The sequence below is a fragment of the Oncorhynchus clarkii genome, chromosome 19, assembly GCF_045791955.1.
Source record: "Oncorhynchus clarkii lewisi isolate Uvic-CL-2024 chromosome 19, UVic_Ocla_1.0, whole genome shotgun sequence".
NCBI classification, from domain to species: domain Eukaryota; kingdom Metazoa; phylum Chordata; class Actinopteri; order Salmoniformes; family Salmonidae; genus Oncorhynchus; species Oncorhynchus clarkii.
In genome coordinates, this window is record NC_092165.1 from 17,324,703 (window position 1) to 17,351,737 (window position 27,035).

The window sequence follows — 27,035 nt, forward strand, 5'->3', positions numbered from 1 at the left end:
GCATAAAGAATTACTTAAACTGTCTGTGAAAAATGTTTGGACAATAATGGAGTTTGACTAAGTGCAATATCCTGAGGTAAATTACAGGTAATTGAAGCCCTAGATATTCAAAGTTTCAAAGTCCCAGTTCATTTTCTTTGGGGGGGGGGGGGGGGGGGGGGGGGGGTCGAGAATAAACCATAGCCTGGCAATTTGGTGAGGATCTCTACGACAGAGAATGAGAGACGGAGACCAGAAATGTAAAAGCAAAGGAATGTCTATCAAGTCCAGAGTTAATCTCAGTCAAGACATGGAGTCTGAGACTCCCCTTAAAATTGACCGAATGCCGACGGGACACTTCGGAAACACCACAGGAAAAAAAAAGGACACAATCCACAATTACACTCTCCCACAATTAACGGAATTGGGGCCAAGTTATTTTTACGGTGTATTTTTGTGGGAAATATGTGGGGAGCTACGGCCGGTGGCGCAGGAAAAGAGACGCCTGGGAAACAAAATAAGAGCTTGAGAAGGCTGGTATGCCATTGGTGGATACGGTCCATTTTATGGGTTGCTTGGGGTTTTAGCTGCGGGTATTTAGGTGCGTTACTTCAAAGCAGTGTTGTCTGGAGCAAAAGCATGATTTGCATTTAACTTTGAAATGAAATCCAATAAACCCAAAACAATGAACAAACCACAATAATTTTAAAGGCTCTAATTGTGGTTTTAGATGTGGGTATTTTGGTCCGGCACTTCTAAGTGGTATTGTCCGAGCAAAAGCATGATTCCCATTAAGCTTTGAAATGAAAATCAGATAAACCCAAAACAATAAACAAAGCAAAACACAAAAGCGCCACTGCTGTACAGAACAACTGCTGAGAAGGAAATGGATGAAAATGTGGGTTGTAATCTGGGATTATAACAGTTTCTTATTAACTGATCCAAGGTCAGTAAAACCCACTGTTGTCCACACATTGAGCACATTCTCTAAGAGTAACATCTTATCTAGGACCAAATTGCCCGACAAAGCAGTCGCACAATTTGTAAATTAAAATGTGCCCATCAACTAAAGCCTGTCATTCAAATGGCTGCCAGTGGATGTCCTTCATATATATCAGATACAGTGCATTCGGAAAGTATTCAGACCCCTTGACTTTTTCCATATTTTGTTACATTACAGCCTTGTTTTAAAAATGGATTATATTGTTTTTTGTTTTAATAAAGCAAAAACAGGTCAACATTTTTTTTTAACAGAAATATCACATTTACATAGGTATTAAGAGCCTTTAAATCAGTACTTTGTTGAAGCACCTTTGGCAGTGATTACAGCCAAGAGTCTTCTTGGGTATGACACTACAAGCTTCGCACCCCTGTATTTGGGGAGTTTATCCCATTGTTCTCTGTAGATCCTCTCTAGGTCTGTCAGGTTGGATGGGAGCATCGCTGCACAGCTATTTCTGGTCTCTCCAGAGATGTTCGATCAGGTTCAAGTCCGGGCTCTGGCTGACCCACTCAAGGACATTCAGAGACTTGTCCCGAAGCCATTCCTGCGTTGTCTTGGCTGTGTGCTTAGGGTCGTTGTCCTGTTGGAAGGTAAACCTTCGCCCCAGTCCGAGGTCCTGAGCGATCTAGAGCAGGTTCATCTTTCCCTCGATCCTGACTAGTCTCCCAGCCCCTGAAAAACATCCCCACAATATGATGCTGCCACCACCATGATTCACCATAGGGACAGTGCCAGGTTTCCTCCAGAAATGACGCTTGGCATTCTGGCTAAAAATAGTTCAATCTTGGTTTCATCAGACCAGAGAATCTTGTTTATCATGGTCTGATAGACCTTTATGTGCCTTTTGGCAAACTCCAAGAGGGCTCTCATGTGCCTTTTACTGAGGAGTGGCTTCCGTCTGGCCGGTCTACCATGAAGACCTGATTGGTGGAGTGCTGCAGAGATGGTTGTCCTTCTGGAAGGTTCTCCCATTTCCACAGAGGAACTCTGCAGCTCTGTCAGTGACCATTGGGTTCTTGGTCACCTCCCTGACCAAGGCCACTCTTCCCCAATTGCTCAGTTTGCCCGGGCAGCCAGCTCTAGGAAGAGTCTTGGTGGTTCCAAACTTTTTCCATTTAAGAATGATGGAGGCACCTGTGTTCTTGGGGACCTTCAATGCTGCAGACATTTTTTGCTACCCTTCCCCATCTGTGCCTCGACACAATCCTGTCCCAGAGCTCTACTGACAATTCCTTCGTCCTCATGGCTTGGTTTTTGCTTTGACATGCAATGTGGGACAGGTGTGCGCCTTTCCAAATCATGTCCAATTGATTGAATTTAAGAGTACTTTTGGGTGTCAGGGAAAATGTATGGAGTAAAAAGTACATCATTTTTCTTTAGGAATGTAGTGAAGTAAAAGTTGTCAAAAATATAAATAGTAAAGTACAGATACCCCAGTATTTTTACTGCATAGTACATTGATGATAATTCGGTCCTGGCCAGATAGGCAACTCCAGAATACCTTTTCCCAGAATTCTCATACTATTTAGAAGGCTTTTAGTTCTGAGGTACAGTACTAAAGTAGTATTCAGTAAACAGTATGTAGTATGACAATCCAGTCACAGACCCGGCTAAATAGGCAGCTAGTGTAGGACACTTGAGAACGCCTTCATCTCATTGTAGTAAAGCGGCATGGGCTAAAGGCTGCACTTTATAGTAAATCTGTCAATGTGCCGTTGAGCAAGACACTTCACCCTAATTGCTCCTGTAAGTCACTCTGGATAAGAGCGTCTGCTAAATGACTAAAATGAAAATATCGAACTGCTTAGACCCCATATCACATTTGATCCCAAACGGGCCCTCCACTGGACTTAACAGTTTTAAATCAAAATAATATCTCCCTGTTACCTGGCATCTGTTTCTTCAACCTCTCCACCCATTAGCAAACCCCCCTCTGTGTGAACAAATGATCCCAGGATGGGGGGGGGGGGGGACACACAATACGCTGACCCCGTCGTGCCCACTACCCATACTGGGTCCGAGGCAACAACAGAGCCCTGCGTTGTCCAGCAGGGTTGCGTCAGATCATCGAGCAGTAGCCACTGCCCTGAGAGCGCTAATGTAAGCTAATGCAACTATGCAACACAAGGCCCTGCTCTGTGTGTTGTGGCTGGGGGGGGGGGGGGGGGGAGCAATAGGATGTGACAACCTGCGATGTTGCTTTCTTTCCAGTGTGGGTCACTGTGCTACTGTTATTGTTATAGGGCAGCAGTAGAAACCTGTAGAGGAGCAGGATGAGGATTAGAAGAGTGAAGAGGGAGACAGAGTGAGGCAGGAAAGGGGGAGAGGGGGCAAAGCGACGGAGTAAAAAAGACAGAAAGAGAGACGGAAATAGAGACAGAGAAGGAGGGAGAAACAGAGAAGGGGAATTAGCATGGCAGCGTTATGTAAGCTGTACGGCAGGAAGGTCCTCTAGCAGTGAACAATACCTCAAGAGTTGCTGCAGCCGTCTCCTCTACACCACTGGGACACGGCCATAGCGATTAACTGTCAGCGCTAATGGGAAGCAATTGCAGTGTAGAGATGGACCGCTATCCAAAACAAGATAGAACCGGTTCATCAGAAAAGTAGGTATTTATCACATGAGTAATTTGTCTGAATTCAAAATGCAGTTCTCTACCATTGAGTGGAGATGTGGATGGTGATAAACAAGTCAAGGTAGCCTGGAGTGAAAGGACTGCCTATAGGTCTGGCTCAATTTGGCACTCTTTCTGTTGTTCTGTCTGCCCATCTCTGTCATTCTGTTTACCTGTCTATCTGTGGTCCTGTCAGTTTCTCAGTCAGTCTCTCTATAGATCTACAAAGTCTGCAGTCTGGCAGGACTCTGTGTGTGTGTGTGTGTGTGGGGGTGTGTGTGTGGGTGTGTGTGTGGGTGTGTGTGTGGGTGTGTGGGTGTGCATGTCTGTGTGGCCTCGTCAGCGGCGGTATTTCAGCACACATCTTTATTCTCCTGAAGGACTGTCTGTCCACAGGCCATCACGTCCATATTGCATACCCTGATGAATAGACCTGGCACCATGTGACATCACTATGGAGTCTCGTGGAATCGTCTACTGGAATGCTGTAGACATGGCAAAACAGTTGATTTCAGATACAATAGTCAACAATAGTCAAAGCCACACTTTTCATTTTCAAGCCATCTTGTAATGCGACAGGGCCTTCGATCCTGCTGTGCGACACAGTGCATGGGCTGACTAACTGTTAAAGCAGTTTCGTTATCTGCCCTGCCAGACAGTCCCTTTGCTGTAAAACAGCAGGCGTTACTGACAGGCCACGGTTGGTAAGTCAAATCAGTGAAAAGTCACTGCTAAGCATCTGAGAAGGGTCCTAAAACGGGCCACTGCTAAAAAGGGTACTAGGTTCTAAAGTCCTAGGAGGGCATAGGGCGCAGAGCTTTTCGACTCCATGCTTGGAGGGCCGAGCCCCAGACACTGCCGGTGTTCCTTCTCCACGCTTCTAATCGTGACATGAATCAATCCATTGTGGCGAGCAACTAGGTAGAAAAGAAAACAGCAGTACTTCAGCTCTGCAACTAAAAAGCCTTGGCGAGGGCCTCTATACTGTCTTTCAATCTCCGTGAATCCGACCTGACATCCATTTAATAGGCTTGACCTTTCCTATTCGTGGCTAGGCGGGGCGGAGGAGACAGACGTTGCGGGGGAGTTGGGAGCGAGAGCACCGTCTGTTAATTGGGTGTTTAGCCTTGGAAAGAAGACCTTTCGTGACGTGCGAAGAGCTGAAAAGCCCCACAGGGGACTTGCAGAGTCTTTGGACAGCAGGCGAGAGAGCCTCATTGTTCTAAAAAAACACTCCTATGCTAATGCTAACACTAACTGCTAATGAGTTTGAAGGCAGAGGGAATGTGGTAGTAAGAGTGAAGCAGCTAGCCTCGTGCTGAAGGAAATGCCCTTTCGGTGTAGAGGATCATTATTCAGGCAGGCTCAATGCTAATGCTACATCGCTAATGATAATAGCTAACCGCTAATTGTTTTGAAGGTGAAGGTGGCCATCTGCAAGAAAGTGGAATGAGGGGTGAAGCAGCTAGCGCAAAGAGAATTGCCATTCCAGTGCAGAGAATGCTAATGGTACATCACTAATGCTAAAGGTTTTTGAAGGTGAATGCGGCTATCTGCAGGAACGAACCAGGAGGGGTGATGTCATGCTAAGACAATTGTCCTTCAACTGCAAAAGGGGGACAGCGTTCCCATGCATCCTTGCAAAGGAAAAATTTAGCGGAGTGTCTAAGGAATTACCCCACTCAATGAATACATGTTGAATATAACATTGATATTGACCTAGCCTACCATCAGGCCACTAGACAGGCACGATTAAAAAAAAGTAGATGACAACAGACCATTATTGAATTATTCGATTAGCTGTAGCTAACAATGGTATTAACTCCCCATAGATCTACTGAATTACACAGGAGCAGGGTGAACTACGGCTAGTAGGATGATAAGGGGGTATTTATTCAAGGGCGAGTGGGTTATACTTATGCCCCTTAGACAGGGTCTTTTGCCCTCCAGGGGGCTCCGGAGGGGGTCTGGAACAGGGAGAGAACTCTATTTGCGTTTACATTCTAGTCCGTTAGTAAATGGTCTTATCCAGGAGCAATTAGGCAACTTCCTCCCACTTCAACATTTCACAGTGAGGTCGTAGGGCACATGGATCAAAGAAGGTCACCGGTGCAAACAAAGTTTATAGACTCAGAGGTCAAAGTATCTTGGAAAGGTGACAAAGTCAAAAGGTTTGAAATGTAAAGAATGTCAAAGACAAACTCTTGGTGTGTGGAGTTGGATTGGAGAGCCCTTGTTTTGGTAGCAGTCTCAATCTTTTTATTCCGTGTACCAGAATAATACTTTTAAGTACCCTCCTGGTGATTTGGGCTCTTGTTACAGACAAACGTACGTCTATTTTCATCGCCGTCATCAAATAGCAACAGGCCTAAAGAGTTCAGCTGTGACACAACCCTGACACACTACTCTCCCAGCTAACGGGTAAGCAATGGCAGACATTACATAGTCCTGAAAATGTGTGTGTTATTGTGTGTGCATGTCTGTGAGTCCTGTTGCACTTGTGGGTGTTTTTGCTAACCTCCGTGTGCGTGTGTGTGAGCATGCATGTGTTTGTACGCGTGTGGTTCGGTATGCACGCATAAGTGTATCTGTGCATTCGTGTTTGCCGAGTTTGACATTCTTACACGGCATTGTAACTCAAGAGGCTTGTTTTTCACTGCTCGCTGCAAAGCAATCTTTGGAAGATAGTTTGTCCTTGCGAACGACAGGGCCTTTTAACAAATGACCCTAAACTGGATGGTATGAGGAAGATGAAAAAAAAGAAACACGAGTTGCCAAACCAGACACATTTATCTTCAACATTTTTCAACCTAACTAATGATACATCTGCAAATACTTCAACTGAGCCCTCTTGGCTATTTGTCAGTCAAGCCCTCTTCTTCCTGAACTAAACTGACATCCTTTGCCTCTAAATAAAACTGAACCACATTCCATCCATTAACGCCCTATCGATTGATCACTGTGCGTACACAACCCTGCAGGGGTAAAAATGTCTCTGTCCCATTTACCATTGGGCATGCAACAAAGTGTCCCTGTGTGTGTGTGTGTGTGTGTGTGTGTGAGGTCAGGGGGAACAAGGGCCAAGCGAGCTGCATGCTCTCTCTTTGCATGTGTGTGTGGACTCAAGTGGTGGTGGTGGTGGGGGAGATGAAGGTGGCATTCCACAACACCTCAGAGACTAGCCTAATGGACAGATCATTGTAGAGGGGGGAAAATAAAAAGGATCTGGTGTCGATGCACTCTGTGGAAGTTAAAAGGGTAGAATGAAGTAGGAGAGGGAGAGAAAAGCAGGGGAGGGTTTGGGGAATTGGTTGGTTTCGGTTCGCTTTCAATATGGGTTCAAATTGGAGAGTTATGGAAGTCTTCCTGGTACGACACAAAATTAAATCCATCCCACAACCTCCACCCCCCCCCCTCTCCCTCTCTTTCATTATTTTAGCCATGTTGCATTTGCAATATGATGACACATCAGGGTTCAAGACAGCCAAGTGGCACAGGACCAGTGGGGCTGTGTAAACATGATGAGCATTGACAAGATTGCAGAGACAAAAGCACTAAAGGCCATACATCATTTTGACAGGCAGCCAAGATGTTAGAAGTGAAAATGCAAGCAACGTATTGTCTTTGTGCCTGTATTCTAGGTTATTTGAAGAGCCTGGTTTGGGTTTGACGTTTCCGTGTTCCAAATGAAAGCTGAATACTGTTTTGTTTAGGTTAGGGAAGAAAAACCTCAGTTTTCATTGAAACCATTTTTGTCCTGTCCACTGTTGGGTTTGGCTATGGTGTAGTGGTACTGTTCTGTTCCAACAGACAAATAGTAGCCAATCTAATCATATCACACAAAAAAAAACAATAAAACAAAAAAAAAAATTAAATCAAAAACAATAAATCACCCAAATCAAATACTATAACGCAAAACTAAACAAAGCAAAAAAACTTTAAAAAAAAGTAAAATAAATACTTGTTTATCACTCCTTAATTAATTATTCATACTTTGAGTGCAAATAATTACTGCTGGACTATTCCCTTCACATTTGCCCGTCATTATTGATTTGATGACAACTTATGAATTGTTATCAATATCATACATCCAGTCCACTAATACGCAAGTGGTTGACTGCCTATGGTCCATTCAAACAAAGCCTACTCTGACTGACATTACACCTGCAAACACAGCAAAACCCATGACCTTTCATTTACAGACAGCAAGTGCAAGAGTGCCCCAAAAACAAATCTTACCGTCATAAAAATCAAAAAGCAGGGAGACTTACTTGGGTTAGACGGACATCGGCGATCACAATTCCACACTCCACCTCAGGCTTTAAATCCAGAGTCTAGTCTGTCCGTTCCTGGGAAGCACACAGATGCAACAGAGAGAAGGGAAAACAGAGTTAAAGAGAGTTAAAGAGAGAGAGAGCTCCCTGTTTAGGTGAAGCAGTGATGAGATAGCCCTATTTTGAGACACAGACATGCTGCAACTACAGGACTGGAAAGTTACCCCTAGAGTAGGGGGGGGGGGGGGGGGGGGGGGTCAGAGTGTGTGGGAATGTGTATGGGGGGTGGATAAAGTGACAGGACCGGATTCTGAATATACATACATAGATACATACATACCACACACGTACAGCCACCACACACACACACACACACCTCCCCATCCCAGGCATGAGCTACACCAGCAGTGCAGTAGCAGACAGGCATTCCTCTGGCCAGATCAGCAGCACAGTAAAAAAAGAAAAATGGATAGGAGGAGAAGGGGGACAGAATGGGTAGACTGCGTGGAACGAGGCGTCAGCGGTAACGCACAACCATCTCTCCCCGGCGTCACCATTTGAACGGCTACGTCCGTGCCATTCACTTGTTGAGGGCCATGTAAAAGTGGAGTTTCTGTACAGAAACGAAGTTGAGCAACAAGCCACATTTGATACAGCCCGTGCAGTCTCTGAATGGTTGATGGAACATGCCGTACACAAGCTTTCGCTCTCTGCTGTTGACAGTTTGATCATCTGTCAGAAAAGTTGGCCAGGCTCAGTGTGATGATCCGCGCGGGCATAAACATTAAGCTCACACAGACACACCCTCCCTTCCACCCTTTCCCGACCAGCTAGTCGCAGGCAAGTGATGCAACCAGAGCTATATTCACCTTGCATTTAGAGGCTGGTCATACCATGCTGTAACACAGCTACTGGACAACTTCCACCTCTCTAAATGCAGCGGTAAACCAGACAGACACAAATAGATGCAGCAAGGGACATACACACAACATAAGCCTGGTCCCCGAGATGTTTATTAAGTTCCTTTAATGAACCCCTTTGGATGAGTCAAATTAAAAACTCACTGGTGGTCACTGATGCGGTAACCAATACTGATAAATTATTCAACATATTTAAGAAAAAAAGAGTTTGCCATCGTGGACGAGCCTCAATTCATTACCGCAACTTCGGTGAACTTCACCGGCTCACACTCAAGTGCTCTCTCACGGGCTTCGTGCCAATATAACACATGGCTTCATTTTCTACTTTCCAATCAAAACAGATGGATGACAAGACTGGATAGGTTTTTCAATTAATTGCTTTCATCAAGATAAGTAATTTCAAAATCGGTGGCCATGAAGGAAATGAGGAAGCTTTCAAGGAAATAGCCGAATAGAGAGAGGAGAGAGATGTTTCACTTGTTGCCATTTTGAGGCAGAGGCTTCCATAGCATACATGCCTACAGAAACAGCTGTGGACAACCACTCCCTTTTCTTGTGGATCTTGGGTGACTCCTATAATTGCCAACCACAAGAGCTACTTTGGCCATTTGGGGTGCAGCTTTTTCGGTTGTGAGGTCTGCGGTTTACAGAAAGGCACATTGACGTACAGCACAGTGCATATTCCGTGGTTCCCACTGTGATCGTTGCTAAGAGAAATGGTTTCATGTTGTTAGAGAGATGAGGACAATGCTTTCCCTATCTGTGATGTGAGAGAAAAAAACATGTTGTGCTCCATCCACTGTTATAAGTTTCTCTTGCATTAAAAATATGGCCAACGTTCTGTATAGATAACTTCCGAACATTACTTAACATCATGTATTATTGAGCTATAAATATGACGACTCGCATGTCAAGGTACCGTACAAAACATGGACTAACTTCATTTCACAAAAAGTATATTTGCATTATTATAAAGTGAAGTCATGCAACCTGAAGTATTTAGGTCATCCACATGCTTTGAGACACAGAACTCACTGTTAATCGAATAGGTGTTTAAATGATTCTGACGCTAACTAACTAACGTGATGCTAACTAATACCAGTTGCGCAACAACGCAAGACTTCCGGGAACATTTGTCAAGCAAACCAAGCAGACGAGGTTTGTGGTTTGAAAATACTTAAGTTGTTCATTTTCTCAATCTTAAAAAAGGAACAACCTAGATTGGAGCCAGCGTCTTCAAGTAGTTGAACGTGTTATTACTCCAACTTTGTGAAAGTGACAAACTGACACTTTTATTTTAGTCCAAAACAACTTTATATCAAAAGGAGTGCATTTGATTTGATGGCATGAACAAGCGCGGTTCGGCGCGCAAGACGACCGTTAGACCTGATGACGTGTTTCTGTACATGAGCTTAGCTAGCCAATGTCACGAGAAGCAGTTTCTGCCTACTTTCAACTAGTTAGCTTCATGCTAATGGATACTAACAACAAGCTAACTCCTTGCAATAGAGCTAGCAACAAGTCAACCGCAAACTGTGCTAACAACAACAACAACCTGGTGCTAACAACAAACTAAGTCCTAGCAATAGAGCTAGCAACAGTTGAACCGCTAGCGCAGTGCTAACAAGAAGGCCCAGAGAAACTCTCATCCAACTGCATGTCCAGCAACTATGCAGTGTGACGAAATGGTAAATGGAGCATCGATTCAGCCAGCTGCCCGTCCCGGATCAGCACAGTCTGAGTCCCTCTGTCACCCTGCCAATGATGAAGTGGTAATGCTCAAATCCCCTCTAAAAAGGTACCGACGGCCACCATGGAAACAAGCAGCGCTGCCGACATGATAACATGTCTCCTGCCCCTGAGGTAGTCCCCTTCTAAGCCGGAGACCTTGAGGACCACAGCGATTGGGGCGTCAGCTGTCATGATTAAGCGGCAACTGGTAGCGCTAAAAACCGCCGATTGAACACGTGCCGGGGATAGCTGCGGTATCTCACGAGCTGAGAATTGACATGTGCTAATGATGTAACCTTGGGGAGGGGGAGGGGGGATATTCAGACCGATCATGGACCTAAAAAAGGTGCGGTCTGTCATTCTGTCTGTTATTCTGAGGGCCAGAAGGAGAGCAATTTCCAGTCTGTTCCATTTCAGATCTAGTCACAAAGAGACTTTCATCCACCCTGGTACTGACTAGTCTTACAGCATTTAAACACAAATTGGGCCTTTTCGCTGATTGCTGTTCAGGTAGAGACTTCAATAATACACATATTGATAAATTAATAAAGTATTAACCAAATATGGTGCACAAACAGCTCTGGAATTATCTCATTAAAGTACCAGAGACAAAAAGCTGTCACACACGCGCACACACACGAGCCAATCAGGACTAGACTGGGCACGTCAACATCGTCTCCCTGGCCTGATTTCAACACTCAATCCATTATCAGCACCAATATGGGTCCAGCCATTCCCAGCTAAGTAAGTGACAAGTTATAAAAAGCAGAGGAGCAGGGCAAACACAAATTACAGTGACGCGATGTCTGTGGACCAAATGACACTATTCCCTATAGAGAGTGTACTTCCTATAGGGCTCTGGTCAAAGTAATGCATTCTCCCTGGAATAGAGTGCCATTTGGGGCACATCCAACCTCGGTTTAGGGATGGACCAAAAATATATATTTTTAAACGGGGCCCTAGGCCTATATTTCACCCCACTAGCAAACATCCCAGAAAATAACCTTAAGCCAGTGACATGTTTATTTTTGGGTGGTTTGCTTCATACAAATATAATTACTCTATGGTTGGCTTAATATATGTCATCTATGGATAACGAGGAACACTGTCCTGGTAGGCTGCTTATATAAAACGTGTTATAATAACCTGTTAATGAGTTGCCGTGGTTAACAGAACATAAACTAGGCCTAAGTTAAATCATATAGAGAGCTACAGTATACAGTAGTAGGCTATGTGACCTTTGCCATGTAAAGGTTAGATACAGCACTATAAGATTAATGGCAAAATGGCCCCAAATAGAATTCAACATAGGCTATGGCTAAAGTTGACATACCCTTCACATATAAAATGAACTGCATCTCACTGTTGAGCCTGAACCTTAAAAGTTTTGGGACTTGAAGTGTTGGGAGATGGATGTCATAAGTGGGAACATTATTCTCCTATGATAGAGGAGTGCTGTAAGAATGTTATGAACATTATGACACGAGTCATCCATCAAGCCTGTTCAACCTCTCCCAGACTCCCTCACACCTCTGCCCTGGGACCCACCGACGGGCCCATTTCCTGCCGCCTCGCCCGGCAGCCAATTGGGCACCCACGCTCACTACTTCCCTCGCATTCTGCCCGGTAACAGGATCCAAACTGTTGGCGGGGGCACTCTGGCATTTTGGCTTAGGACGTGTCAACCCCGGGATTTACACATACTTGACTGGTGCAGGGTTTAGAGACTTTCTTTAGCGCTACATCTCTTTCATCAAACCCGGGAGAGACAGAAGCAAGGAAGGGAAAGAGAGAAAGCCAGAGAGAGGGAGGGTGGCATAACATTTAGGATGGGTGTGCCACGGGTGGTGTGTAGCACTTACTTCCTCTACATACCCAAATGCCAGTTCCGCCATACCGGCACCTATTGCAGAGGCGTTGGCGCAAACTACTCTCGCAGCTGGTACACCGTCCAGTAGCGTGTGTCATCGCAGAAATAGAATACACAGAGAGAAGGAGAGAAAGGAAGAGAGAGAGAGAGAGAGAAAGAGAAAAAGAGCGAAACGGATGTCGGATTATCATTAATACTTTCCTCTGTAATCTTTATGGCTCACTTTCACCGCCTACCCCGTGCCCACAGAAAGGTCACAGAGGAACAAGCCTTGGGCCGGGGCCAGAGGGGCACCACCACTGTGCCTTTTCAGAGAGAGCTTGATCTTTGACCCCCGCGAATTACTGCACTTTTCATCTGCATGCAACAAACGGGACATAAACAAACGAGACCCGGAAAGGGAGCAGCTGGTTTGACACTTTGAAAACGGTCTTATAAAGAAACTTAGGCTTCGTACATTCAATAACCTCAGAAAGAACTCCGACAATTGAAACACTGCAGGCTTAAGCTTTCAGTACTTTGTGTTGATATCTAGAATATTCTACAGCGGCCTAAAGCGTAAGAGGATTTTCTTGACTCAGCAATAGCTGTTTCTAGAGAGGGGGTGGGGTGGGGGGGGTCAAATGAAACCAACTGTAATCCCACTGTAGCACTTCAGAAAAGTACAATAGTCCTGCTACATGTAGAGAGAAAAAGCTATTGTGTGCCCTCTTTCACACAGAGAAAATATGGTTGGTCTTCCGGTGACATCGACCCCTCTTGAAGCTGTGAAAATAGCGCCCGGCTCCCAAATGACACCATAACCCCTATATAGTGTACTACTTTCGACCATAGCCCGATGAATAGGGTGCCATTTGGGACACACACACACACACACACACAACGTGTCATATCCCACTGCCTGAGGGTAACGGTCAATTGGATCCTTTGTCACAAGAAACTCAGCGGTGGGACTTCCTTATACAGGTCATGTCCATGTAAAAGGACCCATGAGCACCAACTTGAAGATCATAGGAGCAAATTCATAGGAGCATATGAAATTGGGCCCGAATGAAAGTTAAGATATATAATATATATATATATTTTTTTAAATGAAGGCATATACACTGAGGCACATTGACTGACTAGGTGAATCCAGCTGAAAGCTGTAACCCATTATTGGTGTCACCTGTTAAATTAACTTCAAATCAATGTAGATGAAGTGGAGGAGACGAGTTAAAGGATTTTTAAGCCTAGAGACAATTGAGCCATCGATTGTGTGTGTGCCATTCAGAGGGTGAATGGGAAAAACAAAAGATTTAAGTGTCTTTAAACAGGGTATGGTAGTAGGTGCCAGGCACACCGGTTTGAGTGTGTCAAGAACTGCAACGCTGCTGGGTTTCACACTCACAACAGTTTCCTGTTTGTATCAAGAATGGTCCACCACCCAAAGGACATCCAGCCAACTTGACAGAACTGTGGGAAGCATTGGAGTCAACATGGGCCAGCATCCTTGTGGAATGCTTTTAACACCTTGTAGAGTCCACGCCCCAACTAATTGAGGCTGTTCAAATTGAGGTCAAAAAACGGTGCAACGCAATATTAGGAAGGAGTTCCTAATGTTTTGTACACTGTGTGTGTATACTTTTTATAGCTACTGTTTACACGCCTCCTGGGCCTGTAAAGTTCACAGAATTTTCAAAATCGGACCTTGTAGCCTTGGCAGATAATATTGTAATTTTTGGTGACTAATAATCACATGGAAAAGTCCACAGACCCACTCCAAAAGTATTTCGGAGCTATCATCAACTCAGTGGGCTTTGTCCAACATGTCTCTGGATCGAATCATTTCCAGACATACCCTGGATCTAGTTTTGTCCCATGGAAAAAATATTCTGGATGTAAATGTTTATCTGACCACCATTCTATTACGTTTGCAATCGTAAACAAATAATCTGCTCAGACCCCAATCAAGGATCATCAATTCTCGGACAACCAAAAGATTCCAAGATGCCCTTCCAGACTCCCTCCGCCTACCCAAGGACGTCAGAGTACAAAACTCATTTAACAAACTAATTGAGGATCTTAATTTAACCTTGTGTAATACCCTAGATGCAGTTGCACCCTTAAAAACAAAGACATTTGGTCCCTGGTATACAGAAAATACCCGAGCCCTGAAGCGAACGTCCAGGAAATTGGAAGGGAAATGGCGTCACACCAAACTGGAAGTCTTCTTACTAGCTTGGAAAGACAGTACCGTGCAGTATCGAAGAGCCCTCACTGCTGCACCATCATCCTTTTTTTCCAAACTAATTGAGGAGAATGAGAATACTGTTGCAAAGCTAACTAAAAAGCAGAATTCAACAAGAGAGGATTGCTTTCACTTCAGCAGTGATAAATTCATGAACTTCAACGGAAATCATCATGATCATTAGAAAGCAGATTACGGACTCTACTTTGAATCTGCGTATTTCTCCAAAGTTCAGTTGTCCTGAGTCTGCACAGAACTGCCAGGATCTAGAATCAATCGAGACACTCAAGTTTTTTAAAATACTGTATTGCTTGACACATTCATGAAAAAAAGTAATGGCCTCTAAACCATCAAGCTGCATACTGGACCCTAATCCAACTAAACTACTGAAAAAGCTACTTCCTGTGCTTGGCCCTCCTCTGTTGAACATAATAAATGGCTCCCTATCCACCGGATGTGTACCAAACTCACGAAAAGTGGCAGTAATAAAGCCTCTCTTGAAAAAGCCCAGAAAACATATACAACTTTTTTTTTTAAATTTTTTTAATATGAATAAAAAATATATTTTTTCAAAACAGGCCTATATTGAATCTCCCATTCCTCTCAAAAAATGTTTTAAAAGCAGAAACTCACTGCCTTCCTGAAGAAGACAAAACATTTTTTCCAAAAAAGCCCCATCATAGCACTGAGACTGCACTTGTGAAGGTGGTAAATTACCTTTTAAGGCTCTGCATCTGTTCTCTGGCTCCTAGACCTTTGTGCTGCTCTGAGAGATGGGTAGGAGCAAGCCCATGTAATGCTTTGTAGGTTAGCATCGATCACCAATTTTTGGGGGAGAGATTAGAAGCCCTAATTGGTCTACACAGACAAGTTCTTGCCTGGTTTAGATCTTATCTGTCAGAAAGATATCGGTTTCTCTCTCTCTGTTGTTTGTCCACTGACAAATAAATTGTAAGTTTGTGTTCCTCAAGGCTCCGTTTTAGGACAACTGTTTTCACTATATATTCTACTTCTTGGGGATGTCATTCGGAAACACAATGTCAACTTTCATTGCTATGCAGACAACACAGCTTAGGTCTACCCTGGACGCCTGTGTTTCAGACATAAGTAAGTGTATGGCGGCAAATGTTTTACTTTTAAAGACAAAACAGAGATGCTAGTTCTAGGTCCCAAGAAACAAAGAGATCTGCTGTTGGATCTGACAATTAATGGTTGTACAGTCATCTCAAATAAAACTACTTTGGACCCTCTTTTGACAAACATATCAAAACTGTTCTAAGGTCAGCTTTTTTTGCATTGCAATAACATTTTGCCTAAAAATGATGCAGAAAACCTAATCTATGCTTTTGTCACTTCTAGATTAGACTACCGCAATGCTCTAATCTCTGGCTCCCCGGATAAAGCACAAAAAAACCAAATATTTGAGTGCTAGCCTCTCTACATTGGCTTCCTGTTAATTAATTAAGGCTAGGGCTGATTGCAAGGTTTTATTGCTAACCTACAAAGCATTACATGGGCTTGCTCCTACCCATCTCTCAGATTTGGTCCTGCCGTACATACCTACACGTATGCCACGGTCAAAAGACACAGTCCTCCTTATGGTCCCTAGAATTTCTAAGCAAACAGCTGGAGGCAGGGCAGGCTTTCTCCGATAGAACTACATTTTTACGGAATGATCAGCCTATCCATGTGAGACACGCAGACTCTGTCTCGACCTTTAAATCTTTACTGAAAACTCATCTCTTCAGTAGGTCAGATGAGTAAGTGTAATCTGGCCCAGGGGTGAGAAGGTGAACAGCGACGAACTGCCCTTGCGGTCTCTGTCTGGCCGGCTCCCCTCTCCCGACTGGGATTCTCTGCCTAAGACCCCATTACAGGGGCTGAGTCACTGGCTTTCTAGTGCTCTTCTTTGCCGTCCCTAGGAGGGGTACGTCACTTGAGTGGGTTGAGTCAGACGTGATCTTCCGGTCCAGGTTTGCGCCCCTATCAGGCTTGAACGGTGGAGGAGATCTTTGTGGGCTATACTCAGCCTTGTCTCCGTGTAATAAGTCAGTGGTCTGTTGATATCCTTCTAGTGGTGTGGGGGCTGTGCCCTGGCAAAGTGGGTAGGGTTCGCCCTGTCCGGGGGTATCTTCGGACGGGGCCACCGTGTCCCCCGACCCACCCGTCTCAGACTCCAGTACCTATGCTGCAATAGTCTGTGTCGGGGGGCTAGGTCAGTCTGTTATATCTGGTGAACTATCATGTCTTATCTGGTGTCCTGTGTGAATTTAAGTACGCTCGCTCCAATTCTCTCCCCCTCCTCTCCGGGAGAATCTGAGCCCAAGAATGCCTCAGGACTACCTGGCCTGACGACCCCTGGTTGTCCCCAGCCCACCTGGTCGTGCTGCTGCTTCAGTTTCAATTGTTCTACCTGCAGCTAGGGAAGCCTGACCTGTTCACCAGATGTGCTACCTTGTCCCGGGCCCGTTGTTTTCGACTCCCTCTCTACCATCTCGACCTCTGAATGCTTGGCTATGAAAAGCCACCTGACATTTACTCCTGAGGTTCTTATCCGTTTCACCCTCTACAACCACTGTGACTATTATTTGACCCTGCTGGTCAAATAATAGTCTGCTGGTCATCTATGAACATCTTGTAGAACAATCTGGCCTTAATAGCCATGTACAGTGCCTTGCGAAAGTATTCGGCCCCCTTGAACTTTGCGACCTTTTGCCACATTTCAGGCTTCAAACATAAAGATATAAAACTTTATTTTTTTGTGAAGAATCAACAACAAGTGGGGCACAATCATGAAGTGGAACGACATTTATTGGATATTTCAAACTTTTTAAAAAAATCAAAAACTGAAAAATTGGGCGTGCAAAATTATTCAGCCCCCTTAAGTTAATACTTTGTAGCTCCACCTTTTGCTGCGATTACAGCTGTAAGTCGCTTGGGGTATGTCTCTATCAGTTTTGCACATCGAGAGACTGACATTTTTTTCCATTCCTCCTTGCAAAACAGCTCGAGCTCAGTGAGGTTGGATGGAGAGCATTTGTGAACAGCAGTTTTCAGTTCTTTCCACAGATTCTCGATTGGATTCAGGTCTGGACTTTGACTTGGCCATTCTAACACCTGGATATGTTTATTTTTGAACCATTCCATTGTAGATTTTGCTTTATCTTTTGGATCATTGTCTTGTTGGAAGACAAATCTCCGTCCCAGTCTCAGGTCTTTTGCAGACTCCATCAGGTTTTCTTCCAGAATGGTCCTGTATTTGGCTCCATCCATCTTCCCATCAATTTTAACCATCTTCCCTGTCCCTGCTGAAGAAAAGCAGGCCCAAACCATGATGCTGCCACCACCATGTTTGACAGTGGGGATGGTGTGTTCATGGTGATGAGCTGTGTTGCTTTTACGCCAAACATAACATTTTGCATTGTTGCCAAAAAGTTCAATTTTGGTTTCATCTGACCAGAGCACCTTCTTCCACATGTTTGGTGTGTCTCCCAGGTGGCTTGTGGCAAACTTTAAACAACACTTTTTATGGATATCTTTAAGAAATGGCTTTCTTCTTGCCACTCTTCCATAAAGGCCAGATTTGTGCAATATACGACTGATTGTTGTCCTATGGACAGTCTCTCCCACCTCAGCTGTAGATCTCTGCAGTTCATCCAAAGTGATCATGGGCCTCTTGGCTGCATCTCTGATCAGTCTTCTCCTTGTATGAGCTGAAAGTTTAGAGGGACGGCCAGGTCTTGGTAGATTTGCAGTGGTCTGATACTCCTTCCATTTCAATATTATCGCTTGCACAGTGCTCCTTGGGATGTTTAAAGCTTGGGAAATCTTTTTGTATCCAAATCCGGCTTTAAACTTCTTCACAACAGTATCTCGGACCTGCCTGGTGTGTTCCTTGTTCTTCATGATGCTCTCTGCGCTTTTAACGGACCTCTGAGACTATCACAGTGCAGGTGCATTTATACGGAGACTTGATTACACACAGGTGGATTGTATTTATCATCATTAGTCATTTAGGTCAACATTGGATCATTCAGAGATCCTCACTGAACTTCTGGAGAGAGTTTGCTGCACTGAAAGTAAAGGGGCTGAATAATTTTGCACGCCCAATTTTTCAGTTTTTGAATTGTTAAAAAAGTTTGAAATATCCAATAAATGTCATTCCACTTCATGATTGTGTCCCACTTGTTGTTGATTCTTCACAAAAAAATACAGTTTTATACCTTTATGTTTGAAGCCTGAAATGTGGCAAAAGGTCGCAAAGTTCAAGGGGGCCGAATACTTTCGCAAGGCACTGTATATTTATAATCTCTACCCGTCAGAGCCTGGTTCCTCTAGGTTTCTTCCTAGGTTCCTGCCTTTCTAGGGGATTTTTCCTAGTCACCGTGCTTCTATTGTACATCTGATTTGCTTGCTGTTTGGGGTTTTAGGCTGGGTTTCTGTGTAGCACTTTGTGACATCTGCTGACGTAAAAAGGGCTTTATAAATACATCTGATTGATTGAACAGTTGAAGTCGGAAGTTTACATAAACCTTAGCCAAATGCATTTAAACTCAGTTTTTCACAATTCCTGACATTTATTCCTCGTCTTAGGTCAGTTAGGATCACCACTTTATTTTAAGAATGTGAAATGTCAGAATAAGAGATAATTATTTATTTCAGCTTTAATGTCTTTCATCACATTCCCAGTGGGTCAGAAGTTTACATACACTCAATTAGCATTAACTTGGGTCAAAATTTTCAGGTAGCCTTCCACAAGCTTCCCACAATATGTTGGGTGAATCTTGGCCCATTCCTCCAGACAGAGCTGATGTAACAGTCTGGTTTGTAGGCCTCCTTGCTCGCACACACTTTTTCAGTTCTGCCCACAAAACTTCTACAGGATAGAGGTCAGGGCTTTGTGATGGCCACTCCAATACCTTGACTTTGTTGCCCTTAAACCATAACTTTGGAAGTATGCTTGGGGTCATGGTCCATTTGGAAGACCCATTTGTGACCAAGCTTTAACTTCCTGACTAAGGTCTTGAGATGTTGCTTCAATATATCCACATAATTTTCCATCCTCATGATGCCATCTATTTTGTGAAGTGCAACAGTCCCTCCTGCAGCAAAGCACCCCCACAACATGATGCTGCCACCCCCGTGCTTCACGGTTAGGATGGTGTTCTTCGGCTTGCAAGCATCCCCCTTTTTCCTCCAAACATAACAATGGTCATTATGGCCAAACAGTTCTATTTTTGTTTCACCAGACCATTTCTCCAAAAAGGTCCTTTGCTTTCGTTCTGGGATTGATTTGCACTTTTCGCACCATAGTACGTAATATCAAGGAGACAGAACAAATCGAGGAGACCGAACGCGTCTCCTTTCTGAGCGGTATGACGGCTGCGTGGTCCCATGGGGTTTATTCTACAATGCAGAAAATAGTAAAAAGAAAGAAAAACCTTAGACTGAGAAGGTGTGTCAACATTTGACTGGTACTGTACATACTGTTGTTTTGCTCTAGGACACGCACAGGCAGTCGTAGAAGGGCCCCCCCTCGGTACCAGCTGAAAAAAGTGAATGGAAGAATATATGGAGACTATTTAGTGTCAAAAATAGGGGGTTAAATACATGCCAAAAAATATGTTTTCTGAACAAACTTCCTTTCAAATATTTTTTGGGGAGGGGGACCATCTGTTGTTCCATGTAGTGAATATGTTATTCAAAGCGTTTCTATGGGCTATTAGCAGTAAGGCCATATAGCTTAGTAGAACACCCCCTCCCCACTTGACATATCGTTGCGCAACATCATGGGTAAACTCTGTCCATCGTCTTTCAGCTCGTTAATAAAGTACAAAAAAGTAGAGTATAGTTCAGTACAGTTAAGTACACAGTAGACCACACTAGAGTTGAGTACACTAATGTACTGTACTCTACTGTGATGTACTTTGATGTCCAAACATAGACATCGATGTTAGTTTCAGATTTAGTCCGACCCGGACCAATCAAAGTTGGTCTTGTTTAGGGGCAGGGCTCATTAAAATAATAGCGATTGTGTTGAATAATACCCAAATATGAAAAGGAAGATATTGCACATTTGTGCATCTATTTAGGATACATCACCATGAAGAGAAAGACATTCATAATTATGCATTTCTGTGTAGCACAGATCAGGGACCCATGATGAAATTCCGTTACCATAATTCTGTTACCGGGTGCAAATCCACTTCACATACTGTAGTTCAATAATCAAAAGAGATTTTTTTTCAAAGTCATAACTGACACCCCATTCTTTCTGCAGACATCTTTGAATCTTTAAATCAGAGAAGATATTTCGTAACGTTTTTGGAAAACACGTACAAATAAAACAGAGATTTAATGAAATTATTTGCATCTGCACAGTCCTTCAAGTAAATGTGTTTTTATAAAATGGAAATTGTTAAAAGTGCATTGAGTTGTGTGGTTTGTTAAACTTTGACATTAATGGTTTGGCATAGATTTTAAGTGAACAATCTGAGTTTCAGCGCAATTCTATTTCTGTGGAATTGCCCTCCATTGGATACACACTGCAGATGTCTACAGCTGATTGGACGGATCCCTTCTTCCTGCTTCCTCTGTCACACTATAGGCTCTCAAATCCTTGCATCCCATCTCCTTTTGGAACAGAATGCAGCCCGTTAGGATTCTTATTTGGGTCCCCATTAGCTGTTGAGGAAGCAGCAGCCATTCTTCCTGGGGTCCACATCAAAAACACAGAACATTAAAAAAAAATGGACAACAGCGACACAAATTCAAACTAAGAACACTATGACTATTTAAAAAAAACAGACGAGAGGCCATTCTCCACTGATCTAGCCTTGTGTGACTATGTAATCCCACTATAGCTAATCAGGCTCAGGGCAAAAGGGCAACTCTGAGCTGCTTACTCTGAGGGAAGCCATAGAGTCCATGGCATGCAACCTTCCAACTTCACTTCTCCATCATTTTGAAGAATTCGCAATTACCGTGTCATGTAGTCGTTCTACTTACTTCAGTTAAATTCACTGACTAAATCATTGTAAGTAGGAGCGTCCGCAGAATGACTCAAATTAAAATGTAGACTGATGGCAAACACGGTAGATAGTTGGAAGGGCTACTATAAGATGAACGGTTTCTGTGGAAAACTGGCATGGGAAAACTACAGTGCACCTGAATAAAAGGTCATCGAGTTGCTGTATTGGAGATCAGCAAATATGCTCCACAGCCCTTTTATCAAAAAGGGATCTTGAGAAAGAGTCCAGGCAAGCATTTCAAAGACAGACCACTTGAGCCACGCCATCAGCTCTTCTTCTAAAGCGGGAAAGAGAGAGAGAGAGAGAGACAGAGACAAAGGAAGAGTGAATGGGCAAGCGAGGGAAATAGAAAAGGAAGAGAGCTGGAGAGAAGGGGGAACAAAACAGAGCGAGTGAAAACAAGAGCGAGAGGGGACTGTGCGGCCCGGCCCGTTCTGTACTGTCGACAGGAACCGTATGGCATTCTCCAAATCCCAGATGGCCCGCCAAGATCCTGCACCACTCCCCTCTGCTCTCACTCAGAAACTCGAACTAGCAGGTAAGCAGGTGCAGCCACATAGCTGTAGTGGCAGGACACCGTAACACCATCCCTCCCTGGGCCATCAATCAAGTGAAAATGCGATGACTGTCCCATTAACGTATGGTTATATTTAAGCCGTCCCCCTGGAATGTATATTGGCTAGCTCGTCTTAGTGACATCCATTCAAACGCCAAGTTGCCAACTGTTGATTCCCATTATGAGTTTCATTGGACAAGGTTGGATTTCTCTCTTGTTCACACATGTTACAAAGTAGTTTCCAAATTACACACAACTACTTCCAGAATTACACACAAACCCACACACTAACACTTCTGCAAACACACACACACCCTAGACTTGCTCTCAGGTACACTCAGACACGGTATGCGGTTCCCCGTAGTGATAGCAGTAGGAAAGGAAAAGAGGGATACCTAGTCAGTTGTACAACTGAATGCCCTAAACTGAATGTGTCTTCCGCATTTAAACCAACCCCTCTGAATCAGAGACGTGCGGGGGCCTGCCTTAAATCGACATGCACATCGTCGGCGCTCGGGGAACAGCCTTGATCAAGTGCAGAACGTCATATTTTTACCTTGTCAGCTCGGGGATTCGATCCAGCAACCTTTCGGTTACTGGCCCAACGCTCTAACCTGCTGCCAAACATTACACAATATTATTATTATTTTAAATTGAGCCGGAAGAGAGGCATTGAAATGAGTGTGTGCTTGTACGTGCGTGTCTAACTAATTGACTAGGCCGACAGCAGGAAGTTACTACCGGCCTTTCACTTTTCCTCATTACATCATCCCTTTATTTGTGGGTGGGACCGAGTTACAGTAAAAAAAAAGGGGATTCAAGCCTCGAACATTTCCTGTCAGATCTGGGACGTCAACTCTGGGCATGAGCGAGCTCACTGAGCTACCGTACGTCTGAGACACAGCGGCTGTGAAAAGAGACTACAGTATTACGGCGGACGTAAATAGCCTACATGACAGTCCAGCTGTTCTATGTGACAGCATTCATTTCACCAACTGAATAGGCCATCAACGTCAAACAAGTCATTTATTTTGTGCTACCGCATATAAATTCAACTTATTAACTCATTTGATACAACACATAAACCAACATCCTATGATCACCTTTAGGCAAAAATTATTCGAATTTTATGACTCATCAATAATTGCCTACTCTGGCATATGTTAAGACCGACTGCCATTGTTGAAGGGCATAGCATTGAGTGAAGGAAGTGAAAACTCAGTAATGCTGCAACAATTGGCCAGGGTAATCTTCTTAATGTGCACTAAGCCTTTGATGCCCATGAACTGGGGATGGTGTAATGACACGAGACCATTCTGCTAGAGCCCAGTGAGTGAAGGGTGGTTAATGAGCGTTTGAATCTAAAAGAAAGTGATTTTGTTCATCAGTGAAAGAGAGTGGGTGACAACAATGTAAAATCAATTTTATCACTGTGGTTTTAAAATGTTCAAGGCAAGAGGGAAGAAGGGGGCATTATTTGGAGGTATGAAAAACGAGAGAAAATGTAACTTAAATTCGCTCAATGTCTGGTTTTCCAAGTAGGCTATAGGCGTTTCATTCAATATCTCTTATACAAATTACAAAGTAAACATGGATGGGGTTGATTGCTGGCTTGGATAATGGTCACCCAGTCCAGGGTTTCCTAACTCAGGCCTGGGCCCTCCAGCCCCCTGGGAGCATGGGTAGGTTTTTCCGTAGCACTAACACAGCCGATTCAAATAACCAACATCATCACGCTTTGATGACTTGAATCAGCTGTGTAGTGCTTGTGCAAAAACTAAAATGTACACCTAGAGGCAACCTGGTCTCAAAACATTTCGTATTATTCTGTATGTAACCCGTGACACTCCATTTAATTAAAGGGAAAGGGGGATACCTAGTCAGTTGTACAACTGAATGCCTACAACTGAAATGTGTGTTCCACATTTAACCCGACGTCTCTGAATATGAGAAGTGCAGTGGTCTGCCTTAAATCAGTATTACAGATCTTTCATCAACCGTATGATGATACGTTTCGTATAGTATCTATTACTTTGTGGATGTTCATCCCCAATTTTGCATGATATGTTGCGAATTTGAAAATGTATTTTATTTTACAAATTCTAGCTAGGTGGCTAACATTAGCTAGGCTAGGGTTTGGGTTAAGATATGCCCACCCATCATACTTTCGTTTTTGCCTTAAGTAACCATCTGTTTTATGTAACCATAACAAAAGTAACATATTATACTAATTTGAGTGTGCCGGATTTACATTTACTCTGTTACATCTAGTCTATGAGACCAGGCTGCCAGCGGGGGCCCCAGGACCGAGTTTGGGAAACACACAAGCAAGAACAGTGCAACAATGTCATTATTGTATTCAACAAGACATCCACTTTTCTCCTCACAACCCCCGGGCCGGTCTCCACTAATGACAGTTTAATGATGGTCCTTGCCTAATTGTTATGTTAATTAAGGTGGCCAAATATTGGCGCATCAACTCGAGTGCATCCTTTCTTGTTCAAGAAGGTCACGCTAGATTGGGTTACCGTAATCCTTCTTATTCATTGCCAAGAACTGGCAACACCGGTCCACTGGAATGTGATCAAATCGAATTGAAGTCGAGTTATCTAGAAGTTGACAAGGAGAAACTCTCCATAATAAAAGCTCAAATTTGTTGTTCAAATTATGATGAGTATTTTATAGGCTACAGTAGAGCAAATTAATTTAGCAAAGTAACAACAACCATTCCGCTATGGCAGAGGACATTTAGGCTCGGCATCAGCACTGTTCTTTTCGTGAATGCATTCCCAAAGAAGCAAACCGCAAAACACGATGTTCCATTCCTTTCAACATTGGCAACATTGTAGACTCTGCTCAAGATATTGGATAATAATAACGCTTTATCTTTGACATGAAACTCTGTAGATATACTAGCGACAATATGATCAGATGTGCGCAAATTGCCGTAGTTTGCAGTGGCTGTTACATTGCTTACCTCAAAGCGAACGCGGAGACATCTGAAGAAATTCGCTCTGCAACAAAATACTGTATCAACCTAGTCGACAGGAGCCTGCTTGACCGGAATTAAAGTCCATACAAATCTGATATGAGACGGGAAAATGGACAGCGTCTACCAAGAACAATTCCGAATGACACCGCACACCTGCCTCGACGTCCTCAATTGGCTCGGTCCAATTTCAAATAAGCAAACGCGCATGGACGTTGCTAGTGCACGGTGCGGCGAGGAAACACCCTTTCTCCCGGGTAACTTGCTCTCACTCGGAGCTATGGAGAAAGCATTGCAGTAAAACTGTCCCTTTACTCCTGGCAAAACGCCGTCCCACCACGACAACACCTCTTGACTGAATAGGGGCTGGCTGAAGAGGAGGAGGAGACGAGCGCTCACATTTTTTCCGCATGCTCTGTGCGTCGTTGCTGGGTGCCCCCGATCTGACAGCCCAGGAACAGCTCGCGTTTATCAGATATCCAATCGCTCAAGCATGCCTCATTGTTTCCCAGGGAAAGGGCGGTTGTATGCGAGGATGATGATGTTATATGCTGTGAGCCCCTCCATGTGCAAAAATGGCCTCGTGCAGTAGGTTACCGGGCAGCCGCGAGCAGCTCATTGGTCCCTCCCGTAGTCATGGCAACGACCGTGGCTCAATTATGTGCTCCTCTGGGAAGATGGGATGGAGATGAGAGATGTGCAGGTCACCTGTAATAGGGCAAAATGCATTCCCCTACCTCTGAATGTAGTTTGCAAAATACCTTCATGTGCTTTCATCGCAGTGGCCTACATTGAAGCCTTTGGCCTATACAGCCGGATTCTCTGCACTACTGGTTAGGATGCACAAACTGAGTCTGCAGTGTGTGATCCATAGCTAGACTAATAGAATACCTGATGATAAAATGCATATCTTAATATTGCAAATGCGTGCGCACACACACACACACATTGTATTACCATGGCTATGAAAGTATACCAACAATATTACCGTACATGTACACACAGTGAATATTGAAACATGATGTAGCCGAACACACACACACCACTGAATTATTCAGATGAAGTGTAAAGGGGTTGCCCATGACCCATATAGTGGATGTCCTATGAGGTTTCTGGTCATGGCAGGGGAAAGCACATTGCTTTGAGAGCAGGTTTGACACATGCTGCATTACACACAGTGGAAGCCTCATACTCACTACCATAACCTTGGTCACGGTCCAAATGGCTTAGAAAGCTATATGCTCTGAATGAAATGAGATATGATACTCCCTGTGAAACATAGGGCATCATTTGTGTGGAGCGTTTCACAAAATGCCTCCTTGTGCATTGTACATTTGAGAATTTTTTGAGACGAGTGTCTGTGTCCAACCAGCTATCAAAACTCAGGCTTTCCAACCAGCTCTGCCAGCCTTCGATACATCACTCTGGGCCATTCAAGTGATAGAGATGACCTCAACTCCACAGTGGTTATTATTTGACCCTGCTGGTCATCTATGGACATTGGAACATCTTGAAGGACGATCTGGCCGTAATGGCCATGTACTCTTATAATCTCCACCCGGCAGTGCCAGAAAAGGACTGGCCACCCCTCAGAGCCTGGTTCCTCTCTAGGTTTCTGCCTTTCTGGGGAGTTTTTCAGAGCCACCGTGCTTCTACATCTGCATTGCTTGATCTTTGGGGTTTTAGGCTGGGTTTCTGTACAAGCACTTTGTGACAACTGCTGATGTAAAAATGACTTTATAAATACATTTGATTGATTGATTCAACAGATAAGGAATCATTTAGTCTGAGTGTCCAGGGCTATTCTTTACATTATCTGCTACATTACCAGTCCTTA

At 43.9% G+C, this 27,035-nt stretch overlaps 1 protein-coding gene across 4 annotated transcripts in view; it reads right to left on the minus strand.

Moving 5' to 3' along the window:
- LOC139374880 (sorbin and SH3 domain-containing protein 2-like) overlaps positions 1–25,553 on the minus strand; it is an 86,414-nt gene extending 60,861 nt beyond the window's left edge. For 3 of the 4 annotated variants that reach the window (XM_071116068.1, XM_071116067.1, XM_071116069.1), the window contains exons 1-2: positions 25,187–25,553; positions 7,837–7,946 (exon numbers count right to left, since the gene is read on the minus strand). The gene's annotated coding sequence lies outside the window, so the exon portion shown is untranslated. Of the gene's footprint in view, positions 1–7,836; positions 8,057–25,186 lie in introns of those variants that run through there. The other variant, XM_071116070.1, reaches the window with a different exon arrangement.
- Positions 25,554–27,035: the final 1,482 nt, after the last annotated feature.